This window comes from Schistocerca serialis, chromosome 7 (genome assembly GCF_023864345.2).
Source record: "Schistocerca serialis cubense isolate TAMUIC-IGC-003099 chromosome 7, iqSchSeri2.2, whole genome shotgun sequence".
Lineage (NCBI taxonomy): Eukaryota > Metazoa > Arthropoda > Insecta > Orthoptera > Acrididae > Schistocerca > Schistocerca serialis.
Genome location: NC_064644.1, coordinates 96,944,578 through 96,968,246, shown reverse-complemented (window position 1 = coordinate 96,968,246; position 23,669 = coordinate 96,944,578).

The following is a 23,669-nucleotide window of genomic DNA, read 5'->3' as shown; positions in this document are numbered from 1 at the left end:
CACAAGGCTAAAATGGTTGTGAGCACTATGAGACTTAACTTCTGAGGTCATCGATCCCCTAGAACTTAAAACTACTTAAGCCTTACTAACCTAAGGACATCACACACATCCATGCCCGAGGCAGGATTCGAACCCGCGACTGTAGCGGTCGCGCGGTTCCAGACTGTAGCGCCTAGAATCGCTCGGCCACTCCGGCCGGCTCGGTACAAGGCATTCTCAGTACTGCCGCCGTATGCAGCTACACAGCAACCGCGGCCGCCAACCGATGGCCTCCCCACGCACACGCCCTCCTCGGCTGGTGCAAGCAGCGAAGTGTATAAGAGGCCGCCACAAGCTGGCGTCGGCCCCTTGAGCCACGTGTTTCACGCCTTCGAGTACTCTTCCTGCCTCTTCGGGATTACTGTGTTGCAGACTTGTCTACAGAAATGGGCACTCTGGATATTACATTGGACCTGCCTGCACTTGTGTTCTGCAAACCACTGAGTTACACAAAGGAATTTTTAGCTAACTGTTGTTGTGTCTCTCACTCTCCGCTTCCTGCCACAGAACCCACGCATCGCTACGGGATACAACAACGTACAGACGCTACGTGGACTCTTCGGCGTAAGAATCGCCGCAGTATATTAACACTGCCACCGAGTTGGAAACCTGAGAACTTTTCACCCATACTGCGTTGTTGTGTTGCAGTCTTCAGTCCGAAGACTAGTTTAAAGTAGCTCTCCGTATACGTGAAAAGTCTACAAGGGATAGGAAAAATAATGTGAACACCTATACTTGCTTGGGAATTGTTTAATAACGGGTTGGATCCAATTTGCCCGTAATACAGTTGCGATTCTTCTTGGAATAATGGCGTATAATGATTGTATAGTCTCCAATGGAATGTTACGCCGCTCTTCGATAAGAACCTGTTCTAACTCCTGTAGTGACGAGGGAAGCGGAAATCTCTTCCAGACTCTGCGCTCCAATAGCGCCCACAAGAGGTCGATAACGTTCAAGTCCGGGGACTGTGCTGGCCAGGGAAGACGCTGCAGTTCAGTTGCGTACTCCTCATACCACGATTGTACTGTCCTGGCTGTGTCAATGGGTGCATCATCGTCTTGAAATATGGCATCATTGTTGAGGAACAATATTTGAATCATGGGATGAACTTGATCACCTAAAACGTTCATATAATCGTTGGCTGTAACATGGCATTTGAGAGTAATAATGGGACCAGCAGAATCCCATGATACGGCTGCCCACACCATCACACTTCCACCTCCATCCTTAACAGTTGGAATCAAGCAATCAGGATTGTAGGCTTCTTTTGGCCTTCTCCAGACGTAAGCCCGGCCCGATGTTGGAAATAACGAAAACGTTGACGCGTTGGGCCATATTACGTGTTTCCACTGATCATCCGTCCAGGATTTATGCTCCTGCCACCATTTTTTGCATTGGTTGCGTCATTAATTGCTTCGGTGTAGCAGCTCGTCCACGAATTTGCTTTATGGGACCGTGTCGATAGATAAGGGGTCTCTAAGATGGCTATTGAGTTTTGCACTCATTTTAGCCGCCGTATCTTTGTGTTGTTTTGACACAATTCGTGTTAGCGTACGACGATCTCTGTCATTAAGTTTCGATTTGCGACCATTATTACGTTTATACGATTATGCCGTTACATGTTTTGTATAGGCTGTCATGACTGTTGAACCATTTTTTTCTTGAAACATTCAACAAGTTGGCTGTCTTGGTTACTGATGCTCCAGATAATCGGGCCCCCACAATCTGCCCTCTTTAGAACACTGTTAGGTCTTTCATTGCACATCGACCTCGGCCTCTGAATGCAAATACGAAGTGTGCACTACTCGTAAATAACCTGCACTGATGCCTGGTCCGTACTGAACACGCACAGTCCAGCGCCATGTTTGCCTAACCTACGTTGTTGACCGTCAAACACAACCATCCCTTTACTGCCATTGTTCACATTATTTTGCCTATCCGCTGTACATTCACACATCTACAGATATATTCAGGAAGCCATTGTACAGTGTAAGGCAGAGTGTAATTTGTTCCAGTACTCTACTCTATTTCATTTACACATTGAGCGGAAGGAACTGCCTGTGTACTCTCCATAACATCTCTTACCTTGTTATTAAGATCTCTATGCAATGTGCACAGTGATGTCAACACAATGATCGTGAAGTGTTTTTCTGTCATGGGTTCTTTATGTTTACACAAAACGGTTTGGCGACGAATACGACGCCTTTCTTCATAGGATTCCCATTTGAGTTCCCCGACAGTGTCTGTTAGACTGTCGTTAGAACTTCGACAGTCCGTTACGATTCTAACAGCTCGTCGTGAAATTCGTTCGATTACTCTTGTCTTGCATACGTGTTAAGGGTTCGAAACGCTGGAACAGTAATATCGAAACGGAAGCGCTGTCATCTTAACGTAAACACCACTGTCGCATTATGCCCCATGCCTCATCTCAATGACCGAGTCCTGCCTACAAGGCAGCAAGGTGGGCGATTTACGATGTCGCCTATACATGCAGCCATTGTTGCCAGTAGATAAATCGTGATGATGCCGCTGCGTCTTTATTCAAGCAGCTCCTCATCTGGCCTCACGAAGCTCAGTGGACCCCATTCCAGACCTCCCATCCTCAGAAAAATCCCGACGAGGCACTGGGAACTGAACACGTGTTCTTCCGCACCAAAAGCAGCGAAACTGATTTGCTGGCTACGCAGGCGGTTATGCTCTATCTTCTCGTGCGCAATTTTCTTTAATAATGAATTTCTTTCTCCCAGAATTCTTCGAACATGTCTAAGTCTCCACTACACTATCCTAAAACTAATTTTACTTAATAGTGCCATGGGATGTATCTTATAACATTACCCCTAAATCCGTGTACCATGTGACGCGTTCTCACTGTTCACCATTAATTTTGTGATCCCACTTTATCTTGTTCTTTTCCTTAGTTACAGACGTTATAGTGTATTTTATCCACATCTAATTAGAACTGCCATTCATCTCACCAAGGTGACCTTTTGTCCAAGTCTTTCTGTATTTTCTGACGATTGTCCAACGAGAATACGTCGTTAATGTATGTTGAAAAGAGTAAAGGTCCTGCGACGCTTCCTTGGTCCCTTTCCTTCCAGTAGAACATTCCAGTATAGCGTAGAGGGGTCGGTTATTCAAATATTCGCCCAGTCAATCGCATATCAGCGGAGATCCTTCACATTAGTGTATCACGGTTAGCAGTAGAGGGGCTGCACGTGAATATGGAGTCACATAAAGACGACATATTACCATGTCTAACACAGTGTAGAAAAACCGGTGGCATTCAAAACAGTGTCCATCTTCTCAGCACGGATAAATACAGGACCCGTATGGCTTTCGAGGGAATCTTATACCATTCTTCCTGCAAAATAGTGGCAAGTTCAGGAAACGACGATGGAGGTGGATTGCGATAACGCACCATTCTTTCCAAAGTAGTGACTGAGGGGACCAAGGAGATGTGAGAATCCATCTGCGTGCTGACGAAACCAGTCCAGAACAACTCGAGCTGCGTGAACAATGGCCCTGTTGTCTTCTAACACAGCATCACCATTGAGGAATAAATGTTGCACCATGAGATGGATCTGATGAGCCAAAACGGTCACATAATCCTTGGTGCCCATGAAATACGACGATATGCCTGCTCAAATCATCATCACTCGACGCCCCCCCCCCCTTCCCACCATGTTTCAGTCTTGGGACAAACTCGCCCAGAAGTTGGAAACAGTGTGCAACAAGACTCAGCCAACTAAATGACTTCCTTACATTGCTCCATAGTCAATGTTTTATGCTTTCGGAACCACGTTTTCCTATTACGTGCATTTGCATCACTGATAAGTGGTTTTGGAATTCCACCTCACCCTGCACCTCCCTTTTTATAGAACTCCCATCATGTTGTTTCGCAACCGCGACACTCGCTTCAGCAGTGATTTTTGAAGCGGCATTTCCTGTGTACGGTATAGATCTTCCACGCGGTACCTCTTCAAACACCAAACACTTCAACTAGTTTGGTTTCGGAAGCATTCACCACATGAGCAGCAACCATTTGAATTCACTTAGTTAAGACATAATACCCTCACAACTACACCGAAGCGCCAAAGAACCTGGTATAGGCAGGCGTATTCAAATGCAGAGGTATGTAAACAGAATACAGCGCTGCGATCGGCAACGCCTATATAAGACAACAAGCGTTTGGCGCAGTTGTTAGATCGGTTACTGCTGCTGCAAAGGTAGATTACCAAGTTTTAAATCAGTTTGAAGGTGGTGTTATATTCGGCGCACAACCGATTTGACACAACATATTTGAGATAGTGATGAAGCGGGGATTTTGCCGTACTACCATTTCACAAGTCCACCGTGAAAATCAGGAATCCGGTAAAACATCAAATGCATTACTGTGGCCGGAAAAAGATCCTCCAAGAAATGGACCAATGACGACTGAAAAGAATCGTTCAACGTGACAGAAATGCAACCCTTGCGCAAATTGCTTGAGATTTTAGTGTTAGGCCATCAACAAGGGTCAGCGTGCGAACCATTCAACGAAACATCATCGATATGGGCTTTCGGAGCCAAAGGCCCACTCGTGTCCCTTGACGACCGCACGACACAGAGCTTTACGCCTCGCCAGTGCCCGTCAGCATCGACGTTGGATTGCTGATGACTGGAAACATGTTCCCTGGCCGGGAGAATTTCGTTTCATATTGTATCGATCGGATGGACGTGTACGGGTATTGAGACAACCTCATGAATCCATGGATCCTGCATGTCAGCAAGGGACTGTTCAAGCTGGTGGAGTCTCTGTAATGGCTGGGGCGTGCGCAGTTGGAGTGATATGGGACCTCTGATGCGTCTAGATACGACTATGACAGATGACACATACGTAGGCATTCTGTCTGACCACCTGCATCCAATCATGTCCATTGTGCATTCTGTCGGATTTGGGCAATTCCAGAAGGACAATGCGACACTGCACACGTACAGAATTGCCACAGATTGGCTCCAGGAACACTCTTTTGAGTTTAACACTTCCGCTTGCCACCAAGCTCCCCAGACATGAACATTATTGAGCATATTTGGGTTGCGTTTCAACGTGTTGTTCAGAAGAGATCTCCAGCCCTTCGTACTCTTACGGATTTATGGACAGCCCTCCAGGACTCATGGTGTCGTTTCCCTCCAGCACTACTTCAGATATTAGTCGAGTCCATGCCACGTTGTGTTGCGGCACTTTTGCGTGCTCACAGGGGCTCTACGCAACATTAGGCAGGTGTACAAGTTTCTTTGGCTCTTCATTGTATACAGAACAGTGTTCTGAGCACGACTGACGCTAGCAACGTATTGAGCTCTTTACACAGGTGCCGTTCGTCGTCAAATACGACAACGCAACCTGCAGGCTTCGCTAGCATCTGTATTTATGTTCAAGGATGCTATTCTCACGGCGTTTCCACATTTCTGCCCAACCTATGTAGTACAGTGTTGAACGCCTTTCTAAGAAATCAAGGAATCATGTAAAGTGCTCAGTCGCATGCCGCAGAATAATCATCAAGTCTCACTAGATCCAGTTAATTTCATGCATCGACTCCGTGAAAACGCGTTTACATTATTTCCAAGCAGCTTACCAGTCTTTAATGAAGTCCAATATAGTTGTTATGGGGTCGACGTCTGCATGCCCGTACACTCATCTATCAGTGTTAATTTTTACCATTACGTAGCTTAGACGGTACAAACGGAACACTTATAGGATCACTTCGTTGTCTGTTAGGACTCCTTTTTTTCAGGAACGGGTAAATGTCAAATAGTAAAGATTATGGTCGCTTGGTGGTATAAAAAATTTAAGTTTCTATGTCAAAAGATACGGCCATTTACGTCACGTATTTTGGGACTCGGAAACTCACTCATCTAAACTATAGATGAATTATCTATATACATGATTAAGTTTGTACAAACAGCTAAGAGCGCGACTTCTACTCGCACTCGTCCAATTTTGCAAGCTTTGCAACTGTACAAGCTGACCATATGTTTCTATGTAGTCATAATCTACTTCACAACTGTAGCCAAAACGCTCTGTGTCACATTCATTTGTTTTTATTTACAAAGTGTCGTTTGGCCATTGTTTTACATCTTTTAGTACCCTTTTAGACTTCTGTGGTCGCCAGTTGTACTGGGCGAGTTGCTAAACTAGGCGTAATTAAAGTTGGCAGTGCACATCGATTGGCCTCACAAACGGCATCGCACTGACCAATGCTTGCGTAAGCAACTCTCTAGGGTCACCTTTCTCGTTTCAGAATGACTCATGTAACCAGCAGGGGAGAATCGATAAGGCTGTCGTATTATTAGAACAGTCTACTCCGAAGCTGGGTAGGCACGTGTGGTACAGACGAGTGAGGGTAATTTTAGCTGCTATGATTTCGAAAGATACCACTCACTCAGACTACGAGAGGCCGGTACTGTTTTTCTGATGGCTTCACCCTCGGCTTGGACTGATCAGATGACGCGATATGATACACCCTGATCAGCGCACATCAGGAAGCTCCTCTTTGATTACGGCAGAGTAATGTACGAGAGTTTAAGGTCAATGATTGTCAGCTAACTGCCTCCCACATACATCTCGCGTTAACGGTGGACAGTTATGTGCAGACCAACACTGTAAGTGGCCGTTGTTTCCAGCCGATCTACATATTCCATGTCCCTCGTAACACCCCCTGTCAAAACAGAATAGTAGTGAATTTGTCAACACTTGTTTTACGACTAGATTAGAAGAAACCTGTGTAAAATCATCCAACCAGATTCGACAACGAATGCAGGTTTGTATAGATATGTGAGATTACTGTATTCTAACCAAGGATCGTCCTGGGTGAGCTCACAAACCAAAGATCTGTTGTGGGTGTTTCTTACCACAAACCTCTGCGTGGTGTACCAATAAAATCATCTACGATTCTATATTATTATCCAGTTAACACTGATCACGCAACAGAATCTCAGCGACCTCTCCACATTGTAGCCTTTAATACAGTTTTGTTTAGTTCTCTGTTATTTACATTAGTGTAAGGTCAATTGCAAATTGCTCCAAACAGAAAGCTCTTAGTTCGTCGCAACTTAAATTTTCGTATAATAAGTTGGTTCCCATGTATCATAGCAAACTCTTTCGGCTACAGTTTAGAATTGTTCGAAATCGTCCATCACTTTTCACAGCAACATTTTACTTGAATTTACTCTATAAGCTCTCATCGTGTGATTCAGCACCTTCTTATAAATTACGCCTAACAGCACTACAGTTGATTCACAGTCAACGCCACCTCTTATTCTCAGTGAAGTAGTAGGTTTTATAGTGAGATAACTTCTGTGTACTGAAGTGTTTCAGTGGCTTTGGCTGTGTGTTGGTTTGATATACTTCAGCTCATGCACCAAACACCTAAATAAGCTGCCACCCGACCATTCCTTTTAGTATACAATGACTGTTGTTTACTGAATATTCGGTCACTGTTCGGTATTATTAGAGTCCAACTAGTCTGTGCCCTGAAACCGTGTGCCCTCTTCCTCCAGCTTAGCTCAGACTTCGTCTCGTTACAGGCTGCAGGTAAAGCTGCTGAAAATTAATTTCTTGCTCTCACTCACTCCACTTCATAAATAAGAAGTGAGATTCAATTCAATTTCTTATATTATCTTCAAAATTACAACTCAGTACATGATAAATGAGGGCAGCTACCAATTCGTATACTGCCTCTCTGTACTACGAACATAACAGATCTGATATTCAACTTGATAATTAACGGTTACAATACATTTATTATCATTGGCGTTTCGCGATCTTTGATTTCATGGAGCTCTTTCTTCCGCTACGTCCGCTCCATGGAACGGCAGTCTCCACCTCAGCAGCTAGCGTCGTCTGACTGCTACCCTCTTCCTTACAGTCAAGGTATCGTCAGCTCTGGTACCAGCACCTATGACTTAAAACACCTCCCAACGGTGGGGTGCTCACCATGTATCGACTACTCTCATCACCAACATCTTTTCTCTGACATACGTATTTAAGTACGTGATACCCCTCATTCAAGGAATGGGATGTATCACTACAGTACTAATCCTTGAAAACCTGATATGGAAGCACTGCTCATTTTTTGAAACTTAAAAAGAAAAGCATTTTGAAGCAATTGAGACATATCAGTGGAAGCACAAGGTCACAATATCTTTATGGCATTGACTAGTTCACCTAAAACATGACGTTTTGAAGAATATTAGTTAACTGAAACTTTGATAACTTCCAAAATGTTTTCGCTTGGCAGAAAGCGATTTCAGATTTGTACACTTGTCATAATATCCAGTCTTTTGTTGTACATAAAAACAACATTATGTCAGATTTCATTTTGGCGTACCTAAAGTAATTTTTATTTTTGCATATTTTAGCCATTCCCTCCTCAAGTGGATCCGGCTCAGTCGCGATATTACAAAGACGATTTGGATGCGATCAGAACAGGCAATCATTTAGGGTTTTTTATTATGATGCACTGAATCTAGTATAAAGCTGACCTTAAGGGTAATTTAAAATTGTAGTCTTATAAAGAATAATTTGAATTAAAGGATACAGTATTTAGTAGTTACGACTTATAGCATGGTTGACGCTACAACAGTGGCGTCACGAGCTGCCATTACAAAAGCCGATTGCTCAGCTGAAAGTGGGCTGAAATTATCAGTAGTCAGGCGCAGTGGCGGGAAACGGATAACCTGGCAGGAAGTATGTCGCTCCTAGGTGACACTGTATTTTGGTTTCGAATAAAGGTATGGTGGGAACATTGGTGACGGCCATTTTGGAGCGATTAAGGTATATGTCTTTGTTTGTGATGGAAGTGCAGAGTAAATAACCGTTCCCTAGAGGTTATAAACAAATCCGTGAACCTGTAACTCTGGAAGGAAGTCAACTGAGATAATTATTGTTGATGGAGAACGCAACCAGCCACAAACAATTTTAGGAAGTTTTCTTTTTTATTTTCTTGTCCGGTTTACGAATTACACGTTTATCCTGCGATGGCTAGACTTACTTCATTACAGTATTACACTGAAGCGCCAAAGAAAGTGGTATAGGCATGCGTATTCAAATACAGAAATATATAAACGGGCAGAATAAGGCGCTGCGATCAGCAACGCCTAAATAATACAACAAGTGTCAGGCGCAGTTGTTAGATCGGTTACTGCTGCTACAATGGCAGGTTATCAAGATTTAAGTGATTTTGAACGTGGCGTTCCAGTCGCCACACGAGCGATGGGACACAGCATCTCCGAGGTAGAGATGAAGTGAGGATTTTCCGTATGACCATTTCATGAGACTACCCTGAATATGAGGAACCGATAAAACATCAAATCTTCGACATCGGTGCGGCTGGAGAAAGATCCTGCAAGTATGGGACCAACGATGACTGAAGAGGATCGTACAGCGTGACAGAATTGCAACTCTTCCGCAAATTGCTGCAGATTTCAGTGCTCGGCCGTCAACAAGTGCCAGCGTGCGAACCACTCAAAAGGCCTGCTCGTGTAACCTTGATAACTGTAGGACATAAGCCTCGAGCCTCGCCTGCGCCCGTCAACACCGACTTTGGACTGTTCAAGACTGGAAACATGTTGCCTGGTCAGACGAGTCTCGTTTCAAATTCTGTGGAGACAGCCTTATGAACTCATGGACACTGCATGTCAGCATGGGTCTGTTCGAGCTGGTGGAGGCTCTGCGATGGTGAGGGGTGTGTGCAGTTGGAGTAATATGGGATCCCTGATATGTCTAGATCCGACTCTGACAGGTGACACGTACGTAAGCATCCTGTCTGATCACCTGCATCCATTCATCTCTATTGTCCATTCCGACGGATTGGGGAAATTCCAGCAGGACAATGCGACACCCCACACTTCCAAAAAGCTACAGGTGGCTCCAGAAACACTCTTCCGAGTTTAAACACTTCCGCTGGCCACCAAACTCCGCAGTCATGAACATTATTGAGCTTATCTGGGATGCCTTGCAATGTGCTGTTCAGAAGAGATCTCATCTCCGTCATACTCTTACGGATTTACGGACAGCCCTGCAGGATCCATGATGTCAGTTCCCTCCGGCACTACTTCATACATTAGTCGAGTCCATGCCACGTCAAGTTGCGGCACTTCTGCGTGCTCGCGAGGGCCCTACACAATATTTGGCAGGTGTATCAGTTTCTTTGGCTCTCCAGTGAATATTCGTCTTATACTGATATTGCACCACATAAGAATGCATGAGTACTTGACGTTACTTTATATAATGTGTGAATCGTATGTCAAATATAGAAAAATACGCTAATGCACAACAGTTGGTGGTTTATGAATGGAGTGAGTCTATGCACAAAACAAAACGCCGTTAAGGAGAACAAATGTAAGTGCACATAACTCACTCTCTTTTCTGTTGTTTTTTGTGGTCCTCTGTCTGAAGACCAGCTCTCCCCACTACTCAATCTTGTGCAACCTCTTCATCTCCGAATTACTAAAACCTACATTCTTTTCAGTCAGCTTAGTGTATTCATCTCTTGGCCTCCCTCTACAACTTTTACCCTCACATTTCCCTCCAGCACGAAACTGATGATCCCATATTGGCCTCTGATGTGTCCTATCAAACGATCCCCTTCTCTAGTGAAGTTGTGTCTCAGATTTCTTTTCTCTCCAATTCTATTCAGTACCTCCTCATTAGTTACGCGATCTTTCCATAATTCTGTAGCGACACATTTCAAAAGCTTCTGTTCTGTTCTTCTCTAAACCGTTTATCATCAATGATTCACTTCCATACATGGTTACGCTCCATAGAAGTACTCAAACTTTCAGAAAAGGCTTCCTACTAGTTAAGTCTGTTTTTCATGTTAACAAATTTCTCTTCTTCAGAGACGCTTTTCTTGCCATTGTCCATCTACATTTTATAGACTCTCTACTTCGGGGATCGTAATTTTACTGTCCAAATACCAAAATTCGTCTACTATAGGTGTCTTGCTACCTAATCTAATTCCCTCAGCATGACTTCATTTGACACATTCCGATACCCTTGTTTTGCTTTTCTTATTTTATACCCTCCTTTCAAAATCCTGTCCATGCCATTCATCTGCTCTTTCAAGTCCTTTGTTATGTCTGACAGAATTTCTGTGTCATTGGAAAACCTCAAAGTTTTTATTTTTTTCTTCTTGAACTTTAATTTCTTCTTAGAATGTTTCTTCAGCTCCTTTACTGCTTGCTCAATGTACAGATTGAATTATGTTGGAGCTAGGATGCAACTCTGTCTCACTCCATTCTAAATCCTGCATCCCCTTTATGTGCTTTGACGCTTATAACTGCATTCTGGTTTCTATACAAGTTGCCAGTAAGAAGATAACGTGTGTCCTGACATCAGATTGATATGCAAACTAATTAAACTGTGAGAGCTGACAGATTTATGACCCCCTGGATATAATCAGTCCTTCTGAGAAACTCTCCCATGCTGCCAATACCCCTTCCTATCCTTCTAACCTTAACCTGTTGTTATGCTAATTGGTTTATGACCCCCTGGGGATAATTTGTCCTTCCAGGAAACCGCCTCCCCACCCCATCCTGCTCCTCCTTCCTCACTCCACTGTAATTAGCCCTTCCCTCTGGAATACATCCCAGCTCTCACCTCCCCTCCCTCACTCTCCCTCCCCCATTGGGAAATTTGTGGGATAAGGACCCATACCATGCTGAACTGCTGGAGATCAAGGACATAGAGCAGTTTAAGTTCTTTATTTTGAATGCTGCTCTGTGAAAAACTGGCAGGAGAAGCTCATTCCCTCCCCTCTCCTCCCCCCCCCCCCACCTCAACTGGAGAAGTGGTGGGAAATGCTCAAGCCACGTGGAGTGGCTGCATGGTTAGAGGCACCGTGTCACTGACTGCGCGGCTGCTCCTGCCGGAGGTTCGAGTCCTCCCTCGGGCATGGGTCTGTGTGTTGTTCTTAGCATAGGTTAATTTAATTTGGTGTAAGTTGTGTGTAAGACTAGGAACCGATGACCTCTGCTGTTTGGTCCCTTAAGAACTCACACACATTTGAACATTTGGAAATGCTCAGCTTGTGCCGAGCTGTTGGACTGGAAGGTGAAAGTATTACCTTGTCCAGCAACTACATGTCCTAGTTACGTAATTACACCGCTACAAATTATAGGTGCTGTCTTTATGGAACATTTTCGTGTGGGTGCTCACCCTTGACTGGAGGGATCAATGGAGCTAGTGTCAATAGCCTCTTACTCTCTGTATTTTACACATGCTACCTGCGGAATTTCAAAGAGAGAAGTCGTAGGGTCAGTATTGCCTTGCGGGCTCTTGCATTTCTCCGAAATCCAAACTTGTCTCCCCTGAGAACCGTAGTGGTCGCGCGGTTCCAGACTGAAGCGCCTAGAGCTGCTCGACCACAACGGACGGCTACCCCACTGATGCCTCTGGTTGTTACATTCATAGCGCTTCTTCGTTCTCGGCTTTCTGCAAGGACGAACAAAAGCACTAGGGTCTATTATCACAATTTGAAGTTCTATTTCTTTGTTTGTTTCTGTGTCCGTTGCATATATGAACTTTAAACAAAATTCGACTAACCATATCCCCATAAAATTATTTAAATGTTTTACATTAAGAGAAGAGATGGTGTAATCATGTGCCCTCCTTAAATAGGGGCCGGTTTTTACACCAACCCAGTGATCCCATATTTACAAAAATGGTTCAAATGGCTCTGAGCACTATGGGACTTAATATCTGTGGTCATCAGTCCCTAGAACTTAGAACTATTTAAACCTAACTAACCTAAGGACATCACACACAGCCATGCCCAAGGCAGGATTCGACCCTGCGACCGTAGCAGTCAGGTGGTTCCAGACTGAAGCGCCTAGAACCGCACGGCCACACCGGCCGGCCCATATTTACACCAACCATTCTTAAGCAACATGGCCACTATCACGTCTAACGTAAAGCGCGTGTAACGTAAAACGTGCTTCTAAAAGTAGCTTACGATTCCGTTATTCCGGATATCACTGAGAAATAGTTTTAAACTAATTACAATGATGTAAAAAGAACACTATTTCACATACCTGCGAAACGTTTGCAGTCCTGACAAACAGCAATTCACACAATAAGTGACGCTGTAACGACACTGCTTGAAAGAATGCTTCCAGCTGTTCCCTGCTACCGTCTATCAACAACAGGCGTCGTTTCCAGTCCTGTCGCCAGACTGCAGCACTTCCCACACCTTACTCGTGAGAGGTGCACGTAATTGCACCTGTGACCATTTTTACACCTTTTCCTGTAATAGCGTAAACAGAGTTGTGTGAAAATAAATGATAGGAATAGCAAAAAGTCTCAAGCAAACGTGCTTTCCGCGTAACTGCAAATGTATGGTCACCAGCCGACGCTGATTTTAGAATGAAACATTGTCTTATTACAATGTACTCGATTAAATCCATGTCTACACTGCGCAACTCAGTTAAATGATCAGTTTTAAGATTCTGTACCAAACTGGGACAAAACAGAACCGTTATGTGATCGCTTTGTTGTCCGCCTGCCTATCAGTCAGTCTGTCTGCCCACCCGTCCGACTGTTAAGAATCACTTCTCTCTGGAACACATATGCGTATCAAGCTGAAACTTACGTAATTCACTAAGGTCTGAAACTACTTCCTGGTGTAAAAAATTGAAGCTACTCGGTCAATGCTCTCAAGAAATACGGCCATTTATCTCTCTTTTTATGATACTTGCAAACCCACTCGTCAAAACGTACAGGGTACATCTCTTGGACCTAGAGCCGTGAAATTTCGTGAGAAGCAAGGTTTCACAGTACAGGTAAATAAAAAAGCCCAAAGATTGTTAATTTGTAATTATATCACACAAACAATTTTTTTTTTGCCATTTGTTATCTGACTATCTGTCTGTCCGTCTGTTTAACACCCTTTCTCTCAGGAAGACATAGACATATGAAATTGAAATTTATATCACATACTAAGGTCCATATTGTACCTAAGTAGTGCCGAAAAATTAAGCTTCTAAGTCACTGCAGCCATAAGATACGGCCATTTATGTTACATCTTTTTCCACTCACAAACTCACTTTTCAAAACGAATAGGGTACTTCACGTTCAAATAGAATCATGAAACTGGAAGAGAAATAAGATGTCACAGTACAAGAAAAACAGCCGAAAACTGTTAAATAGTAATTATACCACAAGAAGAAAGTACTTTCTTTTGTCTTTTCGAAAGTCTTGCAATTCCTGGGACCGATATCTTACCGGTATCAACATTGATAACAGGCAAAAACCGTCGGTATTCTCTATTTCCGGGATGGATAAACTGTCTACATACACCACTAAGTTTGTTACGGAACCCTCGGTGCGCGAGTCCTACTCGCTCTATCCGGATTTTTTCGAAGCCACGTTACTGCCTCTCATTGGCAACGTAGAAGCCTAAATTTCGCTTGTAGGTGCCTAGAGTTTTCCTCTGTATTGGCGCCCTGCGACGTCACCCTTGGGATTGTCGACGCTGCAAACCGCAAGGTGTCGGCACTTCCGTAAAAAAGGCCAGAGCACAGAAATTCATGTGAGCTGTAAGGTGGAATAATGATGTTACATTGGCACCAAATTTCACCACAATTCTGCCCAACGCCACCGTGGATGGCAAGGTCGTCGCACCCCCTCTTACCTAAATTTCATCCCTTCTTTTAAAACCTCCACGATGTAGGTCAGAACCGCGACGCCAAGCGTTGAAATCACGCGGTTTTCGTCTGGGTGCTTGGGAAGAAAATCTTCAGATACGTCGCTTCGACACGAAAAGGCCTTAGGGGTTGGCATGAAGGGCGTCAGTGAAACCACTCTGCTCCTTGGGGCGTTGATTCCCATACATTCTGCAGTCGAGAACTATTGTTCGCAATGAAATGAGCGACAGGTCGACAGTCTTGACGATCTCTGACTCTGCTAGCACTGTACCGCGGCTAGCAATCTCACTCAACGTGATCGCATCACTTTGGACTGTAGTGCGATTGCAAAATTTGCTCCGTTATATAGGGTAGCATCACTAGGAACCGTTCGAAACAGTTCGATGAAATGTAGCCTAATCGGAAGCAGCAAGGGTGCTAATGCCTTCCAGCTTTCCTGTGACACGATCACAGAGGATGGGGAGCAAGAAAGTGCATTTGGCATGTGTGTGAATAAAACGGCAAAAGGCAAAGGGCTCCTCTGAGACCAGCCAGTTCGCCAGCACCCTCAGTGCCATCTGCTAGCCTTTGTGAGCACTTTAAAAATGTACCTGTATGGAGAAAATACGTGTAGTAGTCGTAGGCGCCTGCAGGTAGGCTACTCTGCTGCTCTTGCGTCTGATAGTAGGCATTCCGAACTGGACAGTTGTCAAGGGGTTCCTTGTCTGCAAGCACCTAGGACTGTGTCACTAGTTGTCTCTGTGCATGAACAATTGCAAAGCGCTCAACAATGGCACCGAGGGTGTTTTTAGATGGTCTCTTTGCCGTTTCTTTAACGCATCTATCACGTCACAGGAGGCTGCGAAACAGGAGAGCTGAAAAAGAATAACCACCATTTTCCGCTACGGATCACGTTTAGATTTCGCGAATTGCTTTGAAAGGTTCCTGGTGGTGCCACCCTGTACACCAGAACAAAATTTGCTGTGGTAATGCACTCTAAAGGGATTGTTTGAAATGTCGGGGGAGGGGGAGTGGGGTGTCAGCAGTGTCAAAGCTTGTCAAGAACGTCGTTCTGTTGCTCATCACCCTGCGAGCTGTCATTCTCGACTGCGAACCGTGTGACAATCAGCGCCTCAAGGAGAGTAGTAGTTTCACTGACGTCCTTCATGCCAACCCCTAAGCCTTTCTCTGTCGATTATGAGCGGTGATTTGTCTGAAATGTTTCCCCGGCTACACCAAAGAAAACAGCATGAACACTGGACGGCACAGTTCTGACCACCATCGCAGAGGCGTCAAAAGAAAGAGTGAAACGTGGGTATGAGGAGGTGTGACGACCTTCCCATCGTGTGACATATCCACGGTGAGGTTGGGCAGAACTGTGATGAAATTGGGTCCCAATGTGACTTCATGAACCCACTTTACACCTCACCTGAAATCCCGAGCTGCCTCCTCTTCTTCGTCTGTGTGATCCTTGCTGTCTGAAGTATTTGGCCGAAATTGACGGTGACGTCGCATGGCGCTACGTATGTGCACCATTTTAGAGATAGGGCTTAGCCACCTCTCAGCTCGCAATGGGAGGCAATTGCGGGATTTCGAGAAAGCGATCCTTTAATTGCACAGTGTAATTGGGCGCAAAGTCTACATGTATGATAGAGTATCGTCACATTTTGCTGCTAATGTTAGACGCCATCAACACCTTAATGCTGTGTGGTCAGAGACAGTCTGAAAAGCTTTTCGGGATGTTGCAGAGTAGCTTGTAATGAGAAATAACTCTCCAGAAAAAATGCGGAACGTTACTTAATTAGCACCGAAATTAGCCTGTGAGTCTGTTGGATTCCCGAATTCAAGGAGCCCGCAAGATACACTTGGGGTCAGTTCTTCTCACAGCGTGGATGACAGTTCACGAGACTGCTTAATCTTTGGCTCGGTTTCGATACTTACTGCCGTCCTACGTCTAATTATTGTGTCACTGTCTTGGTCGGTTTTACGAAAAGAAACGAAGGCCACATTTGGCTAACTCCAATGCCATTTAATTCGGAAACGACACAACAGATCGATTTTTTTTTCTTAACAGTTGTTTCTCAGCACTACCTAGCTAGCCTGCAGCACCATTACAAGCTTCATGTCTGACCACCGTGATAAAGTTCATGGAATCACGTCTCTGTTCACATTAGTCTGAAAACGTTTATCCCTTTTGTTCATGTAATGTATTCTCATCATCGCCTATTATTCCTATCTGTGTTTTAAAATTTGATAAATAATTCCATTTCGGATCTGACATTACATGTGTATACTCAGGTGGGCGCAGACGCAAAATGCCGACCACGTCTCTTTGTTGAAGTAAGTTTCCTATGTTTATTTGAACCAGCGACTGAAAATGTCAGGTAAGGCGAGAGTAAACTCTCTTGACCTTTAGAGGATAATTGTGACCGCTGTTCCCCAGTACCGTTCGTGGAGCGGAGGGCTGTCACGTTTCGCATTCCCTGCAGAGTATAGCTCAAGAGTGTCAAATAACGCATTAACTGAAGGGCGGCGTCTGGAACTTTTAAGGCGACGTGTATTCCTGAGTTGCTTTCCTTTGACGGCATTCGATGGAAGTTGTAAAGTATTATTGGTGCCAGTACTGTTAGTTTATCGACGAATATATGAGAAAATGGCTCACTAGCGCCAGTGACACGACAGGCATGTCTTCTTATAGACGTCGGACTGTGGCTAGCGGGGAAATTCAAAGAGACAGAATAACGTTGAGAGGCAGTACCTCGACCAGAGTGAATCAAATTGAGCAACCCTGCTCCGTGTTTTCCTAAGTAAAAACGAAAGCGAATAGTACATGTCAGTTTACAAGGAAATCACGAAATTGTGCACAAAATAATAAATTCACATATTCACGCATTGTTAAACACGTGAAAGGTCTTTCTGCGCTGGTGTATAACACAAATGTACAAAACCACTAACAGAAAATATTATTAAACAGTACTCATTCAAGTAAGATATATTCGAAGTTTCATTGCTTTTGTATGTACAGTTATACGCTCTACAAAGGTTAGGCATAATTTCGAAAAGAAGTTCAGCGATTTCTTAACAAGCACGGACACACGGAGGGTGATAATTATAGAACTACATGAAAAAAAAGTAAATTAGTTACAAACTACAGCATGCACATAGTTTATTTAACATGTAAACGTCACTACAGATATTCGGATTTAGGTTATAACATGTCGGATAACTGGGTGTTGTGTGATGTCCTTAGGTTGATTAGGTTTAAGTAGTTCTAAGTTCTAGGGGACTGATGACCATAGATGCTAAGTCCCATAGTGCTTAGAGCCAGCCATGTCGGATATGCCTGCAATCCTTGGTGATAATGTGGCGCAGACGAATAGCGAAATACTGCATGAAACTCTGAAATGTCAGAACATCGAAGCTGTCGATGACATCCTTAATGGTTGTTTTCAGCTGAGCAATGGCTTTGGGGTTGTTGCTGTATACCTTGACTTTAATATAGTCCCATGAAAAGGTGTCTCATATGCCCAGATACGGAGAGTAAGACGGCCAATCAAGGCCCATGTCAGTGGCCTCTGGGTTCCCCAGAGGCAAAATGCGGTACCGAAAGTGCTCCTCCAGGACATGAAACACTCTCCTTCTTCGATGGGGTCAAACTCCGTCTTGCATGAACCACATCTTGTCAAATCACGATGGGGATGAAATCATGTTCCAAAACTTCCACGTACCGTTCGGTAGTCAACGTGCCATCAAGGAATATCGCATCTTATATTCCGTGACTGGACATTGCACACCACAGAGTCACCACAGAGACTTCTCGATCGCTAAATGAGGATTTTCAGTCCCCAGACGCGCCAATTTTGTTTATTGACGAACCCATCCAAATGAAAAAGGGATTTATCGCTAATCCAACCATATTAATTCCCATCATGCTCCGCGGCAAGTCGTGTAGCTTGAACGTCCTAAGGGAAACCGTTCAGCAGTTATGACGAGTTTTTTTTTTTATATATCTCGCTTTCAAAACAACCATAGAATGACGAGTGAATAAAATGATGATACCACAGTCATCTTTGGCTGACGTTCGGCTGAAACCCAATATCAATCGCCTGTCGTCCCTCGGTCGTTACTTTTGAGAGGATTCATCGTATTTCGTTGTTTACGGATTATAACTTGCGTTTTATGACAGTATGCCGTTTCAACGCAAAGTCGCGTTGAAGATTTATCACAAACACTTCACTCTAGGTTCGATTCGTTATAATCAGATTTCAGATAAAGACACATCAGCTAGAAAAGTCATCAGGAGATTGCAAGATGAACAATAATAACGTTGTGAATTACATGCAGTCAATGTGGTTAGAGACGTGCAGTTACGGAGTCAAAAGATACACATTCGCGTCCTGGTAAATGCTTTTTTTAATCTTCGCGTTTGTAACGCATACTGGGACTTTCTTATTTGGGTATTGGATGTGTGTTCCGCAATATTCGATGTTCTTTACGTGTAAGAGCGTACTCTACCAGGAATGAATGTATCGGATTCGCGGTTAAAATTTCGATTCTGATTAAAATACGAAAGATGACATTTATGCGAGTCAAACAATCAGCACTGACATTTATTTTCTTCCTTGTCACAAATATTCGACCTTTGTTTCGAATATGTCACGATTTCCGAAGGTGTGCTTAGCCAGATATCTAGGAGTGCAGCTTAAATTGCTTAGAATGAAACGAGCAGCAATCGTATTTATAGTCTTGTTTTGTCACAAGTATTTAGCTGCGATGCTGCACATAACAATGATTTCATAAATTTGGCAGTCAAGACAATGCTCATACCACACAGCGAGTGATGAACGTTTCGTTATTGATTGCGGTTTCAGCCGAACGCTAGCTGCTCACTGTTATATTTTCTCATTTTAGTCACTCGTACAGAATGTCTTTAGAAAATCTTTCTGATCAAAAATCTGATCAGCCAGAACATTATGACCACATACCTGATAGAACGTATGTCCAACTTTGGCACGGGTAACAGCGGCGATGCGTCATGGCATGGAAGCAATGAGGCCTTGGTAGGTCGCTGGAGGGAGCTGGCTCTACATTTGCACGCACGAAGACATCTAATTCTTGTAATTCGAGGGAGGGGGGCGATGAGCTCTGGTGCTACGTTGAATCACATCCCAGATACGTTGGAACGGGTTCAGATCTGGTTAGCTGGGCGTCCACCACAACAACTGGAAATTGCCACTGTGTTCCTCGAACCACTCCATCACACCCCTGGCCTTGTGACATGGCGCATTGTCTTGTTGAAACATGCTACTGCCTCTGGAAACATGATCGTCATGAACGGATGTGCGTGGTCGGCAACCAGTGTACGATACTTCATGGCCGTCACGGTGCCTTCCACGAGCTCCACTGGACACGTGAGTGCCCAAGTGAATGTTCCCCAGAGCATAATAGAGCCGCCTCAAGCTTGTCTCCATCCCCAAATGCACGGGTCAAGGAGGTGTTTCCCTGGGAGAAGACGGATTCAGGCCCTCTCATCGGCATGTAGAAGAAGATATCGGAATTAATCAGCCTATGCAACGCCGTGCTACTCCACCAACGTCCAGTGCCGATGGTCCTCATTTCAGTCGTAGTTGCTGATGTCGTGGTGTTAACATTGGCACAAGCATGGGTCGTTGGCGGCCGAGCCCAACGTTAGGGGTGTTCGGTGCACTGGCACACTTGTACTCTGCCTAGCATTAACGTCTGATGTCAGTTTCACCACAGCTCCCCGCCTGTCCTGTTTTACCAGTCTGCCCAGCCTATGACGTCCGATATCTGCAATGAGAGGTGGCCGCGCAGCCCCACAACGTCTGGATGTGGTCTCACCTTGGCTGAAGACTCTCACCACAGCACACCTCGAACAGCCGACAGGTCGTCCAGTTTCCGAAATGTTCGTGTCGAGCCTCCAGACACGGCACGCTCACTGATAATACGCGCACTGTGCGTGTGTCTGACTGGCAGTCTTGTCGCGCAGTGTAGCCGCGTGGTCTGTGGCGCCTTGCCACGGTTCGCGCAGCTCCCCCCTCGGAGGTTCGAGTCCTCCCTCGGGCACGGCTGTGTGTGTGTTGTCCTTAGCATAAGTTAGTTTAGGTTAGATTATGTAGTGTGTAAGCCAAGGGACCGATGATCTAGGAACTTACCACCACTACTAGCAGTCTTCCTCGCCCGGCGACGCTGCTATCGCCTGTTCAAGAATGGTTCAAATGGCTCTTAGCACTATGGGTTCAAATGGTTCAAATGGCTCTGAGCACTATGGGACTTAACATCTGTGGTCATCAGTCCCCTAGAACTTTGTACTACTTAAACCTAACTAACCTAAGGACATCACACACATCCATACCCGAGGCAGGATTGAACCTGCGACCGTAGCAGTCGCGCGGGTCCGGAATGAAGCGCCTAGAACCGCTCGGCCACCGCGGCCGACGCTATCGCCTGTACAAGTTTATATTGATAGAAGGTCGGTGATCATATAACGTATACAAGTAATGTTTTCCCATCGCATTCCAGACACGATCTGTGCGTGAGAAACCAGTGTACCGTCAAACGAGTCAAGCACTCGTTCGTTTCTCAGGCTGCTTGTGGTGTGAACTAAAGTGTGAAGCTGCGACGAAGCTGGCCTATATTGAGATAACCTTTTTCGCAATGTATTTCATAACTGTGTGTGGTATGATACAAAGGTCTGGCCTACTCCCTCACTTAGGGTCGACCACCAGTGAGCTTAATGTTTTGCTCCTAAATTTAAACTCTTAATACTTAATTTCTACTGTGACACCAATAAACAGTGCTTCGATGCAACAGGCTGGCTGTAGATAATTATCACTGACGGAAGTAGAAGTATTCTAACTCTTCTATTTCAGTTCCTTAGAGCCTTATGAAGAAAGGAGAAAATATAAAAATGCAGGAAATGAAACGCGAGAAACGGGATACAAACGTCTAAAAATGAGGTTGACTGAAAGTGCAAAATGGCTAAGCAGGAATGGCTAGAGGACAAATGCAAAGATAAAAACATCCAACAGCCTAGATCGAATGAATAATTCTTTATTTAAGACAACCGGTATACACAGACTTTGCTGCCACCTTAAGTTCTTTAAAATCTTCTTTTTGTTAAACGTATTCATGTTACGTTGAACCTCACGCAAGTACAACACACTGCTCCTTCGGTATTCTCAAAATGAAAAAAATCATTCAAAAGCAAGGATCTACAAGCACGTATCACTAAGGGAAAGATAAATACTAGTATCTATATGAAAATTAGAGAAACCTTTGCAGAAAAGAGAAGCAGCTGTATGAGTTTGAATAGCTCCGATGGGAAACCAGTGCTAAGCAAAGAAAGGAAAGCTGAAACTTGAAAGGAGTATATAACGAAGCTATTTAAGGGAAACGAACTTGAAGGCTATGTTATAGAAAGGGAAGAGGACGTAGATGAAGAAGAGATGGGAGACACTATGCTGCGAGAAGAAATTGACAGAGCACTGAAATACGTAATTTGAAACAAGGCCGCTGGAACAGACGACATTCCGTCATAACCACTGATAGCCTTGGAAAAAACAGCCTTAACAAAAGTATTCCACTTGGTGTGCAAGATGTATGAGAGAGGAGAAATACCACCTGACTTAAAATAGAATGTAATAATTCCAATTCCAAAGAAAGCAAGTGCTGACAGTTGTGAATATGTTCGTACTATCAGTTTCATAAATAATGATAATACTAATACTAATTCTGTACAGAACAATGAAAGAATCTGGTAGAATCGGACTTCGGGGAAGATTCGTTTGGGTTTCCGAGAAATGTAGGAAGACGCGAGTCAATACTGACCTAATGAGTTCTCTTAGAAGGCATATTAATGAAAGACAAATCCACGTTTATAGCTTTTCTGACTTAGAGAAAGCTTTTGACAATATCGACTGGAATATTCTCGTTGAAATTCTGAAATAGCGGGGTTAAGATAAAGGGAGTGCAAGGCTGTTTACAACTTGTACAGAAACCGGACAGTAGTTGTAAGATTCTAGGAGGATGAAACGGAAGTAGTGGTTGAGGAGGTGGTGAGACAGGTTTTGCTGCCTATCGCCGATGTTATTAAATCTGTATATTGATCAAGCAATAAAGGAAACCAACGAAACATTTGGAGAAGGATTTAAAGTTCAAGGAGAAGAAATAAAAACTTTAATGTGAGCCGATGACATTGTAGTTCTGTCAGAGACAATAAAGGACTTGGAAAGCAGTTGAGTGGTATGGAGAGATTCATGAAAGGAGGATATAAGACGAATATCAACTAAAGCAAAACTAGTGTAAGGGAATGTAGCCAAATTAAATCAAACGATGCTGGAGGAATTAAATTAGGAAACGAAACACTAAAAGTAGTAGATGAGTTTTCCTGTTAGGGCAATAAATTGACTGTATGAGAGCTGAAGAAGAGTGGATGTAAAAAGTAGACTGGCAAAGAAAAGAAAGGCGCTTCTGAAGAAGAGAAATTTGTTGACATCAAATACAGATTTAAGTGTTACGAAGCGTTTTCTAAAGATATTATTTCGGGGTGTAGCTTTGCCCGAAAGTGAAACGTGAACGACAATCAGTTGAGACAAGAAGAGACTAAGAACGTTGTAAATGTGGTACTGATAAAGAAGGCTGAAGATTAAATGGGTAGACCATGTAACCAATGAATAGGTTCTGAATAGCATTTGGCATCACCACACAAGCCGCTTTTTTCACGCTTGGAGAGACAGAACGTTCCGCTGGATCGCACAGACTTATCTTCATTACGCAGTTGGCTGTAGACAGCGCTTTTAACATTCCATCCTCATCAAATTGATGTATCCAAACCAAAATATTTCTCGGCAGTACATTTAGCAGGTGAATTTGTTGGTGCAGAAACCATTTTTCCACACCATACTTCAGTGATTGAGACAGAAATTTTTTAAAAAAATATGATGTTT